Genomic DNA, 17,820 nt, shown 5'->3' on the forward strand with positions numbered 1-17,820 from the left:
TGTATTATAGTTTCCCACATTGTCCTGTATATGAACTGTATTGTTTCCTTGTCCTGTATATGAACTGTATTATAGTTTCCCACATTGTCCTGTATATGAACTGTATGATAGTTTCCCACATTGTCCTGTATATGAACTGTATGATAGTTTCCAACATTGTCCTGTATATGAACTGTATTATAGTTTCCAACATTGTCCTGTATATGAACTGTATTATAGTTTCCATTGTCCTGTATATTGTCCCCACATTGTCCTGTATATGAACTGTATGATAGTTTCCCACATTGTCCTGTATATGAACTGTATGATAGTTTCCCACATTGTCCTGTATATGAACTGTATGATAGTTTCCCACATTGTCCTATATATGAACTGTATTATAGTTTCCCATATTGTCCTGTATATGAACTGTATATAGTTTCCCACATTGTCCTGTATATGAACTGTATATAGTTTCCCACATTGTCCTGTATATGAACTGTATTATAGTTTCCCACATTGTCCTGTATATGAACTGTATTATAGTTTCAAACATTGTCCTGTATATGAACTGTATGATAGTTTCAAACATTGTCCTGTATATGAACTGTATGATATAGTTTCTGTATGATAGTTTCCACATTGTCCTGTATATGAACTGTATGATAGTTTCCCACATTGTCCTGTATATGAACTGATATACGTCCGGGCTATCTTTTCCGTTTCTTTTATCTTCTTTATTATAAAGTTACATCGCATGTGCATTAACGATTTTGTGTCTGTAAGCTTATGCTCGTGTTTGCGCTTAAGCCTTTAATAGATGTCATCACTTAGGTGAGAGAAAATCACACTTTTCCATTAAAGACCTATAAGTAGCCTAGATCTTACGATCCATGCATGTACTCTTGGCGAGTCCAGTACATTTCATTAAAGTCCTTTGAAGTTTAAGTCGTCGTTTCTTATCGCGATGATGTCATGTGGTGACGTCAAGTTTTCCTGGGGTCTTTCGATCGATTCTTTACAGTACTGAGCCACATGATTGGATGCTGAGTGACGTATGCTTAAGTATATCGTATTTTTATCTTCATCCTGTAAACACAGTTGTGAAAAAATTGGTTTAAGTAAACAATACTTAAATAAAAGTCTGTACTCACTATGCTTGAAAAATAAAAATATGTACATGGACTTCATTTTCGTAAGAAGGAAAAGAAAGTAGTTGAAAACAACTTGTATAAATTTTACTAATTAATCCTGTTGTAAACAACAGAAGATTCCACGATGTTCCAAGAGCAATTTAAACATTTACAGATTTAACCCTAACTTCGCAACTTAACCAGACTGAGATTGGTGATGAATCTGGCGTATCTTACATCAGGATTTTTTTTTTTTTTTCATTTACCAAAGAATATGCTCGTTTGGTTTGATTCAAATATCGCACAAAGCTACACAAGGACTATCTGCGCTAGCCGTTCCTAATTTAGCAGTTAAAGACGAGGATAAATGCAGCTAATCATCACCGCCAACCTTTGGGCTACTATTTGATTTGACTAATGAATAGTGGGGATTGACCGAACATTATAAAGACCCCACGACTGAAAGGGGAGAGCATGTTTGATGAGACAGAGATTCGAACCCATGACTCTCAGATTACGATTCGAGCGTCTTGACCACCTGGCCATGCCGGGCCTAAAACGAAAGGAGTGAGGAGATAAAAATTATTGTATTTAAAAATTCATATTGTTCTTTCAACATTGATAGTAGTAATTCCAAGTTATAATTTACTCAATTATACAGGGTGGACAAAAGTTATGATATACTTGGTTCTATATTGTTGGCAGGGCTATATTAAGACCTTTATATTTAGATCATAATATATAACAATATTCATTTTCAAAACGTCTGTTAGATTGTACGGTGTTTTCAGTATTAGGTAACAGTTATAATCAGTAACCACGAATATTAGAAATCTTAGTCGAATTATGAGACTTATTCTGAATAAATGACAAAATTGGGTGATCTTCACCTCGTGACTACGAGTATGCTATATATACTACACATAGACGGATGTTGTGGAGTCAGTTACCAGTGGCGAGAAGCGCCAGTTGCTTAGTTACGATCACACATGATTGCATATTGATCAGCCTGGCGATGCTGCAAATTATACCAAAAAGTACAGAGGCTCCATCTATAGTTAGCAAAAAAATAATTATTATTTTCTGAAGTAATGTGAAATAAAAGTAATGGCTACAGTTGGAAACTCATTGTTATTTAAAGCATTCTCCTTGTATTGTTAGAAGATAATTTTTTATATATATACTCTTAACCTCAAGTGGATATATTACGCACAAACGAGACGCAGTTACGTAATACCTTGACGGTTTGTCCTGTTACTGAAGAACTGTTACAAACAAACATTAAATAGTCACTGATTTTTATTTTAAGTTCTTTTACTGTCAACACTTTAAATAGTTTACGTTGTTTACAGTGTGGTTTTGTGTGTCCGGCGCAGATTGGCTTAGTGTACTGTGCCTTAAAATCTTCAACAAACAATCAACCTGTTGAACTACCTTCTTGGTCATCTGGACACGGGCGAAAAGAACACTATATGCTTTTGGTTCGGTTGCCTTTACAATTATAATTAACCATTCACTCTTGGGTAAGTAAAATTTCTTGTACATTGGTTGGACTATATGTCAATCGAACCAGATGACATCCTAAAATATTACCAGATGTTATGCCGCCTCACCCAGTTCTACAGTTCGCTCAAAATCAGGTGACGTCACACTTCTCTGTGGCTTTTCAGTTGCTCACGAGATTCCTTATTCATGTTTTGTATTCCATGTTTAAAGTTATGGTTAAATGTAATCTCATTTAATGTGGATAATATAGAATCTAAGCACCATACTAATTGCATTATCTATACCGTCTCACTTCGGTCTTTGGTGGCCCTGGAACTGAATAGTTTCAGTTACCACTCAGTTCTCCTGATATTCAGAAGTAACTGACCAATTTATTACATTCAATATTTCCAAAGCGGTTTTTTGTTTTGAATACCTGACAACATCAGTAACTGAGGAACTGAACCAGAATACATCAACCTTCAATAGCGACATCGAGGCTTTGCTTCGCCTATATATAATCTCAAAGTTCACAACCAGATGGCAGGCGACTTTGAGAGAGCAACGACACAACAAGCTTTTCCAGATAAGGAATCCTATCTCTGATTGGCTGTCAAGTTTGTGCAGTAGAAAGAAGTTATCCTGTTGAGGATTTGCATTGGCCAGTTTGTCTTTCTTTCTCTTTTTTTTCTTATTTGGAAATTCTCACCAGTATGCGAGCTGCGTGATATTCACGTCACGTTTGCCAACTTTAACTTTTCTGTCGTTAACTAATAGCGTAATTAATAGATTAAGGACAACAATATTGACGAAGATGTTTTTAACTTGTTAAATAAAGACCACGTTTCCAACAAAGTCAACAACTCACAGAGAGACAGTTTAGAAACGTTTGATTGTAAAACTAGTGCACGGATTTCGTCAGTAGCCTGACCAGCTGCCAACATCGACGGACAAAATAAACATTTCGTGTATTTCCATCTTTAAGGTAAATAAATTTTTCACATTGTTAAAATCGAATAATATCAAATAGTATAAGCTGATAATCTGTATATATTTTGATAGACGTCCATCATAAGAACAAAAAGATGCATTCTTTAAACGCTACTCAAATCTCGAAAATAACGTATTCAAAGTACCCTATGCCTTGAAGAGTTACGATTTATTCTGTAATTATACAGTTGAACGAGTAATCTTTAAATACTTCTGTTTTCTTTCACACACAATTGGATGGTGTAGTAGTAAACTAGGTTTGACAGGTAATTAAGCCGATACCTCTGTGCATTGTCCGCTGGCAATTAACAGCGCCCTTTGAAAAAACGTACAATTCACCCTTTGTTCAACACCTGCTTACTGAGAGCACGTCTTCACGCACTCCACGAGATAATAAGGGAGATAGTTTGACTGATACGTAACCTTGGAAAAATTGCCCAACGCTGTGTTATGATGCAAGGAAATGAAACGTGACTGGTCATCTCTTGTCCAGGTGTTTTAGATGAAGTGACCATGGCTGTAACTAGCTATGACAATATTTAAGTCCTGTCTGTGGTTTTGTTTTGGCTTATTTCAATCGTAAGCTCGTATATTGGAAGTTACAACTTTGACCTCAGAAGAACACTAATTCCGGTTACTGTGTGTCAAGTGGCACTGACTGTTAACTTTTCAAAACACCGAGTGATGCATATTCAAACAAGGAACTTCATGGCCCTTCACCCCTCTAACAGTAGACGAGGGACAACGAGTTTTCAGGCTTATAACATTAAATATCGGGTTTCGAAATTCATGGAGGGAAGAATCCAGATTACCCATTGTGTAACCTTTTGCTTGGCCGGCATGGCCACGTGGGTTAAGATGTGTGACTCGTAATCTGAGGGTCCCGGGTTCGCATCCCGTCGCACCAAACATGCTCTCCCTTTCAGCCGTGAGGGCGTTATAATCCCATTATTCGTTAGTAAAAAAGTAGCCCAAGAGTTGGCGGTGGGTGGTGATGACTAGTTGCCTTCCCTCTAGTCTTACACTGCTAAATTAGGAAAGGCTAGCATGGATAGCCCTCGAGTAGCTTTGTGCGAAATTCAAATAACAATAACTTTTTTGGTCATCTACAATTATACAAATTTCTTATGTCAGTAAATCTGGTGTATATACATATATATATATATATACGCTAGTTGTCTTTGGTAACGCTTTGTTCCTATGTGTCACTTAGCAACAAGACGATTTCGTGATATTGTTAACTTAAATTTGTATATAAAACTTTGAATATTTAAGAGGGCTGGCTGGAACTTTAATTTTTGAGATCTTTTACGTTTTAGTTTTCGCATGTACGTAGCTTAACTCAGACATTTCGAAGCTTTTGGCGAGGTATTATTTGTTTGTTTGGAATTTCGCACAAAGCTACACGAGGACTATCTGCGCTAGCCGTCCCTAATTTAGCAATGTAAGACTAGGGGAAGGCAGCTAGTCATCACCACCCACCTCTAACTCTTGGGCTACTTTTTTTACCAACGAATAGTGGGTTTGATCGTCACATTATAACGCCCCACGGTTGAAAGAGCGCGCATGTTTTGTGCGACCGGGTTCGAACCCTCGACTCTCGGATTATGAATCGAACGCTTTAACACACTTGGCCATGCCGGGCCAAGTGAGATATTAAAACGTCTGAGTTAGAGGTTGGTGACCATAATTCATGTGTGTTTTTTATGATTTCCAGTTTTATTATTACTTCTTGCAATAAACTGTTCTTTTAAATTTATTGCTTTTTGATTTCAACTGGTGGTGGTACTTGAAATTAATTTCTAGGTTTTAAACTCTATTATAGCATTTTTGTTATAACCTTAGGCCTACTAGTTCTTCATCTGTTTTCGGTGTTTAAACCGTAATTTTTAAACATTATTAGAAAAATACGTTCTGCTATGTGTGAAGTATTGATGGGTTTGTGATATAATCATAATGTGGAGAACGGTTTGTTTGTTTGTTTTTGAATTTCATGTAAAACGAACTATCTGTGCTAGCCGTCCCTAAGTTAGCAGTGTAGGACTAGAGGGAAGGCAACTAGTCATTACTACCCACTGCCAACTCTTAGGTTACTCTTATGCCAACGAATAATAGGACTTGCCGTTGTATTGTAACGTCCCACAGCTGGAAGGGTGAGAATGTTTGGTGAGAAGGGGATTCGAACCCGCAACCCTCAGATTACGAGTCTAACGCCCTAACCACCTGACTATGCCGAGCCAATGATATAAAGAATAATCTGAAGATTAAATATAAAAAACCACTATGTACAACTTGAATAAGAATTTGAAATTATTTTAATTAATTTATATAAAGTCCTGATACCGTGTAACACTGATTACAATGTAGTACATATGAAAGCAATTTTAAAATGCGTGTATATGTATGTGATATTCTTATTACGAGCCATTCTAATTAAAGCTCCTAGTAGTGAGTTTTTAAGGTTGTACTTGAAAAGCCTTTCGGCCCGGCATGGCCAAGTGTGTTAAGGCGTTTGACTCGTAATCCGAGGGTCACGGCTTCGAATTCCGGTCGCATCAAACATGCTTGCCCTCCCAGCCGTGGGGACATGATAATGTGACGGTCAATCCAATTATTCGTTGGTAAAAGAGTAGCCCAAGAGTTGGCGGTGGGTGGTGATGACTAGCTGCCTTCCCTCTAGTCTTACACTGCTGAATTAGGGACGGCTAGCACAGATAGCCCTCGAGTAGCTTTGTGCGAAATTTAAAAAAACAAAACAAAAAAAACAAAAGCCTTTCTCAGTGTGCAAGTGTTTAACTTCTGTAATGTAGTGGGAAGTTTGGCGGACAAACAAACCTCGTTGAAAGAAAGGCGGGGACCGACAGAGGGGTGTTACAAAACTCCATCTTTCATTTTCCTGACGGGTCGGGCAAGGCTACTATATAAATAATTGGAAGGTACGAAAATGTTCTCGAAAAAGTTAAAAAATTACTGTTACCATAACATTTTGCCAGATGTCGCTGATCTCAAACGTTTCGTCATATTTTGTCGCGTTTTAAAAGTGTGTGAGAAAACAAGTGAATTATTCTCTATGTATGTACACACGTCATTAAGTGTTTTTAATTAAAAAGAGAATTAATGATTTGTTTACAATTTAGACGTAGGGCTACCATTACTTGAGCGTCTCCAATTTTAATTAATAGGAAAGACGAGTCTGACATTATTAATTATAATTGCCTCCAGAAGCTGGGCATGGCCTATTCGTTAGCGTACTCGGAATACGAATCAGTGGATTTATAGTTCGCGGCTTATTTCCATAATAACCTGCTACATACTTTGAGGCCTAAGATAACCCTAAAGTGGCGGTGAAATATAACTGTTCGGTTACACAAGTATTTTCGATGGGTTATGTTCTCTCGTTTTAAGTTCAAAATCAAGAACGGGAAAACACAAATAGCCCTTACGTAAAATCATGAAACAGACACTTCAATCAGAGTTTTAACTCGTCAGTATGAAACAGACACTTCAATCAAAGTTTTAACTCGTCAGTATGAAACAGACACTTCAATCAGAGTTTTAACTCGTCAGTATGAAACAGACACTTCAATCAGAGTTTTAACTCGTCAGTATGAAACAGACACTTTAATCAAAGTTTTAACTCGTCAGTATGAAACAGACACTTCAATCAAAGTTTTAACTCGTCAGTATGAAACAGACACTTCAATCAAAGTTTCAAGTCACCCTTATGTCAGTATGATGTTGTTTGTTTGTTTGCTTTTTGAATTTCGCACAAAGCTACTCGAGGGCTATCTGTGCTAGCCGTCCCTAATTTAGCAGTGTAAGACTAGAGGGAAGGCAGCTAGTCATCACCACTCACCGCCAACTCTTGGGCTACTCTTTTACCAACGAATAGTGGAATTGACCGTCACGTTATAACGCCCCCACGGATGAAAGGGCGAGCATGTGTGGCGCGATGGGGTTGCGAACCCGCGACCCTCAGATTACAAGTCGCACGCCTTAACACGCTTGGCCATGCCGGGCTTGTATATATCAGTGTGAAACAGACACTTCAATCAAAGTTTTACGTCACTGTTATCTCGCGCTGAGGTAGTTATTCGGCAAACCATAAAAATAATAAATATTTCTTTTCGTGTCGACCCAATCAGCTAAAATATACGTCATCACAACTCAATGTGTCATTTGGAAAGAAAATAATACATTAAGTTCTGCAGGAAAGTTTTGAACATGTGGGTGGAAAAACTACGTAACTTTAAGAACCTCGTTACATATTCAACTAACTGGAAGATTACGAAAACAGAATCTCAATATTATCCAGATTATGGTAAAAGTAAAACGTATTTAAATCGGAAATACACGTTTGACGTAATATTAAAAATGCATTTTTTATGTATAGCTCAAAATGGAGCCAGTTGATCATTAAACACATTAATTACGTATATAATAATGATATAGGAAAGATTAGGACTACGAGGGAAGCAGTGGGGATTAGCCCCCATTTTTCTTTCTTGCGAGTTGCTCCCACATAATTTGGTTCTAAGTTCGGACAATGAGTGGACTTGTAATTGTAGATAGGGCCCGCCATGGCCAAATGGTTAAGGCACTTGACTCGTAATCTGAGGGTTGCGGGTTCGAATCCCCGTCTCATCAAATATGCTCTACCCTTTAGTCTTTGGGACGTCATAATGTGATGGTCAATCCGACTATTCGCTGGTATAAGAGTAGTCTAAGAGTTGGCAGTGGGTGGTGACGACTAGCTGCCTTCCCTCTAGTCTTACACTGCTAAATTCGATAGCCCTCGTGTAGCTTTGCGCGAAATTAAAAAAAAAAAAAACAAACAAATAAACTTTTACAAAGTGTTACCACATTAAGCTAACATTAATATCAATGCATATATATAGCGAGAGAGAATGGATCATACAGTAAGAACAAAACAAACAGGAGATAAAATATTATAACAGCGAATGAAAGTCCAGAAAGAACTCGTCTCTTCAGTAAACTAACCACAGGGCTTCCCGCCAAAAAAATCTCCCAACTTCAAGCACTGACGAATAGTAAATAGGCTATTTGTACACGTAACACGTTTGTGTTGTTTTTTTTACTGATATAGTGTTACGGATAGAGAGAGGGCTGGTGTTGAGATCCCCGTGTTACAGGGTTTTACTTTTAGAAAAATAACCTGTGTTTATACGTGGAAGACTTTATCGACGATGCTATGGCAACTGGTCTCCAATATCTACACTGCTAAAGGAACTTATCAACTTTAGATGTATTCCGTTGATAAGAAAGAACACACACTTTTAAGCCTTTGTTGCCCGAAGAGCAAGCGTCCGAATAAAACCAGCTAGACAGGGGGCGTAGAGCTGTCTTTTGTGATGGGTCGACATATGCACAGTTTTCTTGGCTAGGACGGTGATTCGAGAGAATATATGAATAGTTTGCCCTTACATCGTGATGTATTACATATTCATCCCTCGTGCAGTTTCCAGGACGTTCACTTCCCACCTTTAACTCTTCGGTCTCGTCGAAGGTTTTTTTTTTTGGTCCTGCTGACGAATCAGTGGAAGGTTTACCGGCTTTCAATACGCAGTATCAGACCATATGAAACCCATTCCGTAACGTTAGAACAATAACGAGGGTATAGGTTGGCGCTCAAAGCTCATAACCCAAAATTACCGATGGTGTGGTCCTCATTGGTTTTCAAAACACATTTCTTCTGTAAACTGACAAACACCAATTGGAACTGGCCCCACGAATCTTAGTAACCAGTCCAACAAATCACAACGAATCTGTTTACCTTTCCTGGTGAGATATTTCTACCCAACATTCTCTGGGATGTCAGATTAGCAGACTTCCAAACAACATATACCAAAGTCACAAATGACATAATAACAAAATACGATATTTTACAAAACCACGCTTACCACCCGTGTATTTTTCCATAAGAGTTTAGAGATTCGAGTGATTTTATTTGCTTTTTCATAGCGTGTTATAAAAACACAGTTTACTCAATGTCAAGTAACTCGTGAACCACACCGGTAGTGAGGGCTATAAAAAAAACATGTCTGTAATTTTAGGCTTAAAGTGCCACCTATTAATATCACGACAAACAAAACATTCGCTGTGATTATTAACACATAACGAGAAAAATGGCGCGTGTCTGTTAAAAAACACTGGTTATTTTAGTTTTTTATGAACGACTGGTGATTTAAATCATGTTTAATATTTTAACCTTGCTTAAAATAAGATAAAACAATTCGGCTTATTTTACTTTTGACCTTTTTCATTACAATTTTTACTTTCTTTTTGCGCCGATGACCGAGATGCTTTGCGTCCAATATTCCCACTTACCTGTACCTACCTAAAAACATAAATAGGTTTCAACTTACATTAATTATCTTTAATTTTAATTAAGCGTTAAATTAAGCAACGTTTTTTCTTACAGAGAAGGGCCCTGGCATGCCCAGATGGTTAAGGCACTCGACTCGTAATCCGAGGGTCGCGGGTTCGATTCCCCGTCACACCAAACATGCTCGCCCTTTCAGCTGTGAGGGGCGTTATAATGTGACGGTCAATTCCACTATTCGTTGGTAAAAGAGTACCCCAAGAGTTGGCGGTGGGTGGTGATGAACAGCTGCCTTCCCTCTAGTCTTACACTGCTAAATTAGGGACGGCTAGCACAAATAGCCCTCGTGTAGCTTTGTGCGAAATTCAAAAAACTCCAAGAACTGGAAAGTATAATTAACAGAAAATATTCAATGGAAGCTCCCCAAAAATTTTATCATTTGATAACGAAGACATTTTTCTTCAAAATTTGAATCTCATGCATTGAAAAGCGACATTGACACTGCGATTTAACCTGACAGGTCGGAGACCCTCCCCCCCGGGGTTGAAGTGTAGCCTTCACTATTTTTGAACTACTCATCATAAAATAAAAACCGTTCATTAATATGTACTGAAACGTTATCCAAGAGTTTAAAACTCTTAAGTGAAGCTAAAATCAGGGGTTCGATTCCCCTCGGTGGGCTGAGCAGATAGCCCTTTGTGGCTTTGCTATAAGAAAAACACACACACTTAAATGAAGTGCTTATAATGTTTATAACGCGTTAAAAGCGAGGTGTGTGTTTAACTGCATCACGTCTCGAACCTTGGACTTTATCAGCAAAATTATTTCCGTACTCTGAGTACCAGTTTCTTTGGTTATATTGTATTTGTACCCTGGAAGTTTAAAATAAATTAATATCTTGTAACTTCCCCCAAAATAGTAAATTGTACAAACAAATAAGCTTCCGTGTTTGTGTGAGTAATTGTATTTTATTTCTATAATTCTGATGAAGAATTAAATGAAGTGTAATTTGGTGTAAATTCGGTGTAATAAATGTAAATCTGATGTCATTTTTCTGATGAGGCGTTATTCCCACAAGGTATTCTTTGGAATACCAAGTTAACATTTCACAAACAGCCTTCTCCAAAACAACGAACTAATGCTGTACAAACAACCTTCTATTACTTCTTTGATATAATGTTTTGGGGAGAGTATTCATGAAGAAACTTTGTAGAATGGACGGCAGTTGTCTGTTGTGGAGACACAAGTGTAGAGGACGACGTTTCCAAAGTCTTCCGCCTTTCGTCTTCAGGTCAGTGTGTGTGTAGGTGTTGTTGGTCTTTTATAGTGTCTTGGTGGATTGTGGAGGTGTGTTAATATTTCTGATAGGAGGAGAGATTTTGTGTAGATTCAACCAATGGAAGCCACAGGTTAAACCTTCACTAAACAGAGGTTCCGGATTAGAGTTGAGTAACCTGTAGCTACCATTGGTTGGATCTGGAAATCTCTCCTCCAATCAGTAACAGTGATAATCCAACCAGTCATAACACGCTCTCCACAATCCACCAGGACACTGTAAAAGACCAACAACACCTACACACTGACTTGAAGACAAAAGGCAGAAGACTTTGAAAACGTCATCCTCTACTTGTGTCTCCTCAACAGACAGTTGCCATCCATTCTACAAAGTTTCAACCTTCTATCAATTATTAACCAACTTGTTTGTTAAAAGAACATTTTTTGCTCAGTGTCACATCAACCACAACATTATTTACACATTGTTTCTTTTGATAATACACTGAAGTCACAATTGTTGTCGTATTATACTCGTGTCACTCATATCTTCTTTCCTTCAATTCATGTTCTAATCATTTTACCAGTCTGACTGACGGCACCATTTTAGACATTTTAACATCGAGATATATATATTTAATACTAGACAGTGTCATTGGCGACGGTGAAATTATGTAGATTGACCGTGTTTTTAGATTTTTTCGATCCATTGGTCTTTTCATCTTGTATCTAATTTCTTACCTTATTTTTGAATAATGTTTAATTTTGTTTTACTTCTTTTACCGCATTTTACTTTTATTTTTACTAATTTTTTTACAAGAATTACTGGGATTTTTTTTCCCATTAACCTCAAACAATCAACCAATAAAGACATATGTTGACTTATGGTTGTTTTATTACATTGCATGGCTAAATAGTTTGGACACTCGACTCGTAATTTAAGGGTCGTGGGTTAGAATCCCGTCGCGCCAAACATGCTCGCCCTTTCAGCCGTGGGGCGTTATAATGTGACGGTCAATCCCACTATTCGTTAGTAAAAGTGTAGCCCAAGAGTTGGTGGTGGGTGGTGATGACTAGCTGCCTTCCCTATACTCTTACACTGCTAAATTAGGGACAGCTAGCGCAGATAGCCTTCATGTAGCTTTGAGCGAAATTCAAGAAACAAATAATAACAGTTTGTCTGTTCGTTTTTCATTTATTAAGCGTAAAGCTACACAATGGAAATCTGTGCTGTACCCATCACGAGTTTTGCAACCTTATTTTTAACTTTGTGAGTCTCTACTCTTTCCTCTTTGCCACTAGGAGGTGAGGGAAATCATTAATAGCCACTAATAGTATGCAGAATACCCCTACCATCCACTTCGACAAGAACTGTTTCAACCCCCTCGTTCAGAAAACTTTATCTAAATATGGAAAGTCAAAATCTGGTATATTAATACCATCACTTTAGTCTCAGTTAACATCTAGTTTCCCAGTGAGTCAATGGTAAGTATAGAAACATACAACTACAAAGTGCAGGGTTCGATACCCAGCACAGATACCTCAAACGACTTTTATAATCTTCATCGGGATTCGAACCATGTATTGAACCCGGGAGGATCAAGTTCAACGTTGAACTCTGTCACTCAACCCGAGGTAACAACCCTTGTTACGTTGTTTTCACTGCCACTCAACCCGAAGTAACAACCCTTGTTACGTTGTTTTCACAAATCACTCAACCCGACGTAACAACCCTTGTTTTCGTGCCACACCCAGTTCATGGAGTAATATATTGTATTTTCACTGAGGTAAGATCGTACTATTAGACCGTATTCACAATACAGTTCCACTGAGCAATCATATACACAAAATACAGCTAATTTTGTGTCTTAATTAACTAGCTATGTTTGTCCTGAAGATTTCTTATTTATAATGGGAGAGATACTCAGGGCTTGGTTTATCATGTGACCCTCCACTTCGTTCATTTTATTGTAATACTGAAGCTGGTTCAGGGATCTGTGTGGTGATGTTGGTATGTTTGGATGGTTGTGTAGAAAACAAATCCAAGTTGGTTGGTCGTAGAACTCTATATGCTTTTGTTATAATGTGTGTGTTTTTTCTTATTGCAAAGCCACATCGGGTTATCTGTCGAGTCCATCGAGAGGAATCGAACCCCTAATTTCAGCGTGGTAAATCTGTAGACTTAGCGCTGTACTAGGGAAACTTCGTTACACTCCAGTTTTATGTTAGGTGTAGATTGGTACATTTATTCACGTAACACACGTACATTCTACGACTGATCTAAAGTTTTGATATGTTTGTGTTTATTTACAGCCAGACTTCTGAGATTACTTGCTTTTTTCAACATATTGTATGTTATTATTGTTGGGTTTGGGGCACTCTTCCAGGTTTTAGTATAATCTGCGAGCCGAAAATTTGGTTCTAGCGACGCATAGTGTGGGCCAAACTTCTCTTCTGACTAACAGTTTATTAGACCCACTAGTGACATCTAGGGAGAACTATCGTAAACACGTCTGCAGTACGTGATAAAAAAAACGACATTATAACGTAGATTATTACGGAAACTTAAAGTAATATTTGTCCAGTTTAATTTTTCTTCGGGGTTTATAAATACCGCTAGGACTAACATACCAATCACAAAGTACACAGCTCTAAAAATTGAGATAAACAACTGAGCAAATCTGAAAAATGACCAATGTTAGAAGTCTTGGATATTATGCTTTCAGTATAGTTTAGATGCTTTAGGCTATTAAGCCCCAAATCGAAATAAAATAAAGAATCACATAACCATTTGTAAAATACTAGCGTTGCTAAGAAACAAAACAACTCTTTGCAAAACATTGAATTTTCCAAGAAAGTGTCAAATGACAAAATCCTGTACAAAATATGAACATCGCTCACAGATATAACGACATTTAAAGTTTTTATTGAAATAGCACTGAGTGGTTAGTATAGTGCTGGCATTGTTAAAATGTGATAGAATCATCAAATAGCACAATTATTAATGAACAACCATTAATATAACCACTATAATTCAAAGTACCAAAGAAGTAACCATTACAGCTCCAAGTACCAATATTGTCACCACTACGGTTCTGTTTATTTTTTAGTTTCTTGTTTTATACAATTCCTTAGGCCCGGCATGGCTAAGTGGATAAGGCGCTCCACTCCAAGAGTCGTGGGTTCGAATTCTCGTTACATTAAACTTGTTCACCCTTTTAGCCGTGGGGGCGTTACATTGTCACAGTCAATCCCACTATTATTTGATAAAAGAGTACCCCAACAGCTGGCGATGGGTGATTAGAACAAGCTGCCTTCCCTCTAGTCTTACAATGCTAAATTAGGAACGGCTAGCGCAGATAGCCCTCGTGTAACTTTGTGCGAAATTCAAACCAATTCCTTTCGTCAACCGTTATTCTTATATATATTTCGGTTTTCAGAATGGCCCGGCATGACCAGGTGGGTTAAGGCGTTCGACTCGTAATCTGAGAATTACGGGTTCGAATTCAGGTCGCACCAAACATGCTTGCCCTTTCAGCCATGGAGGCGTTATAACGTGACGATCAATCCCATTATTCGTTGGTAAAAGAATAACCCAAGAGTTGGCGGTGGGTGCCTTCCCTCTAGTCTTACACTGCTAAATTAGGGACGGCTAGCGCAGATAACCCTGGAGTAGCTTTGCGCGAAATTCAAAACAAATTTGGTTTTCAGAATGGCTAAATGACCTTCAGAAAAGAAGAAAGTTCTGGTTAAATTATCTGGGCTTCACCTGGTGCTCAGATTTTCAAAATGCTGTGTACTTTAAGAGTGGATTTTATTGCAGTGGTCCAAGAAATTCGAGTAGTTTGTAACATTTCTATTTGTTTGAAATCTTCCATTAGTTTTGAGATTTCAGAACAATCCCTAATTTCTAAACAGGTAATAAATTTATAGTAATCTTTACTACTTTATGTCAAATCCAAACTTTTAAAGGCCTTTTTCTTATTTAACTAAAAGTAATGACTGAGTACCAGACGATTCTTACAAATGAGGTTTTATTTCTTCTGATCAAAACACGAAACGACCTCTACTGGTAACTTGAAACCTCGTTATTCTTATGAATATTTAAAAAAATTGATAATAATCTTCACGAAAATCAATAACAATCCAACTGAAACACCAGATGAACGTCCCTCTGTCCAAATATCAATTTGTTAAATGCAAGCCTATGTTTATGTAGTAGTAAGTAGGTTTGCTAATGACGTCGGATCTCAAGAGACAACGGGACCTAATCCGCCGTAGAAGTTTTATTTTTTCTCTCTAACGTTAACAGACGAAACAAAGATGTTTGATAGATAGAAAACTTGATCTAATAATCCGCTAAAAATGTTTTTGTGTTTTTTTCTTCGTGTAAGGTTATGGAGACAGTTCGCAAAAGATTGTTGTTGTTTTTCTCGTATTTATTTATTGATTGGTCAAAACAATTACTTGTTTTACCGTGTAATTAAAACATATAGATGGCACTGTAAACATCAAGACAACTATCTTTTGCTCATCAAAAGCCGAAATTAATGAAATTCGAGTTATCTTCGTAGCGTGAATGTAGTTTAAATGAATGACTCAGAATCTGCTCATGGTTGAATATAAACAAACACTGCAAACGTTAATTAAATAGTGGTTAGTTATATATATGCTGTCATGGTTACCAAATACATTTAACCACCTAAGCCTAATTTCTTTTAGTTGTTTATTATTATTTTATTACTATATTACAAAGTAGTTTCTCCTTCCTTGTGGCTGCTATTACGTACCATCTTCGGAAAAGTTCTGGAAAGGGCTTATGTGGTGGTAGGAAGCAGACAAGAGGTAGGTATGCTATCTATTCGCTCTCCATTTTCAGAGAGCGACTCAGCCTGTATTATGACAATTTGGGAATATTCATTTTTTTTTCTCCAGAACTTTTTTAAAGATTATATCTATTTGTTTATTGAATTTTATGTAAAGTTACTCGAGGGTTCTCTATAAAGATCGTCCACCAGCCTACACTTTTACCAACGATAAGTTGAAATAAACCGTCCAATTACAAAGTGTTACCAGTGTTCGTATTTGTTTAGCTTGATGAAGACGTTTCAAAAGCACGTGATTGTGATAAGGTTTGATAACCATTTGTCACAACAGTTAAAACAACATATTAAAACAAGAAATTCGGGTTATTTCTTTCATTTTTGTGCTCCTTTCAATAAATAAATTTACATTTAGAAAATATAAGGTTGTCATAAAGCTACCAAAGACTGATCCTGATTGGTCAGAATAACATCCTAATTCATTAGAATAACAAATAAAAGAAACAAAATGTAGAAACACCGTTGTAGAAATAATCGACCATTTTAGACTGGAAGAGTATGGCCAGATGGTTAGGAACCGCTCGTCTTGCAATCTGCGGGTCGCGAGTTCTAATCTCTGTCACACCAAACATGCTCGCCTTTAAAGCCGTGGAGGCTTCATAATGTAACGGTCAGTCCCGCTATTCGTTGGTAAAAGAGTAACCCAAGAGTTGGCGGCGGATGGTGATAACTAGCTGTCTTCCCTCTAATATTACAGTGCAAAATTAGGAACGGTTAGTGCAGATAGCCCTGCTGTAGTTTTGCGCAAAATTAAAAAAAAACAAAAACTATGGAGTAAAGAATAAAGATCACTGACGTGAAAGTCCAGGAGGTTCCTTTGAATGTCCACATCAGTATTCGCTCCACCAGAAAACTAGCCTATTTAACTATACCAAACGAGCTTTATAGTCGGCTATATTGCAATAAGAAAAAAAACAGAAAAGCCAGCTAACAACTTCGGTTGCAAAACCAGACAACAAAAGTTGCCTCTTTTCCCCAGAATACAATAAATATACGAGTGAGTCAAAAGGCACTTTTGCACCCACTCAATGCTAAAATTAGAAAATAAGAAATAATTCTTATTTTGTCATGTCAAGCGCCACACTTGTTTCTCTAATAGTAATTATTAAGCCTAATTGGGTGAAAGCGCACGAGAAACAAACAATGGTTTCATCCAGTAAAAAAACAAACTGCTATTCTCTCAAGGTAGTTTTGTTTTGTTTTTTTGCAGTTTTCTATGGCCAAGCGTGTTAAGGCGTGGAACTCGTAATCCGAGGGTTGCGGGTTCGAGTCCCAGTCGCACCAAACGTGCTCGCCCTCTTAGCCGTGGAGGCATTATAGTGTTACGGTCAATCCAACTATTTGTCGATAAAAGAGTAATCCAAGAGTTGGCGGTGGGTGGTGATGACTAGCTGCCTTCCCTCTAGTCTTACACTGCTAAATTAGGGACGGCTAGCACAGATAGCCCTCGTGTAGCTTTGCGTAAAATTCAAAACAAAGAAATCTCTCCTTTTGTTTTTTGTTTTTTTTTACCTTTAAACAAAATAGATGTATTCGGTTTCTGACCGCTTGACGTAACCAAGGTTTCTCAGATTGGTGATTCGCGTCCTGTTGCCGCAAAACAATGTTAATATTCTGAAACAAAGTCGCGTATATGCGATTGTAGTCAACAATGATTCAGTTTTTGCTAACTGCATTTCACGTTTCCTTCATGCCAAAATAGAACTACAAGTTCCACGTGTTTTCAATCAAAAAT

The sequence above is a fragment of the Tachypleus tridentatus genome, chromosome 3 (genome assembly GCF_004210375.1).
Source record: "Tachypleus tridentatus isolate NWPU-2018 chromosome 3, ASM421037v1, whole genome shotgun sequence".
Classification (NCBI taxonomy): Eukaryota; Metazoa; Arthropoda; class Merostomata; order Xiphosura; family Limulidae; genus Tachypleus; species Tachypleus tridentatus.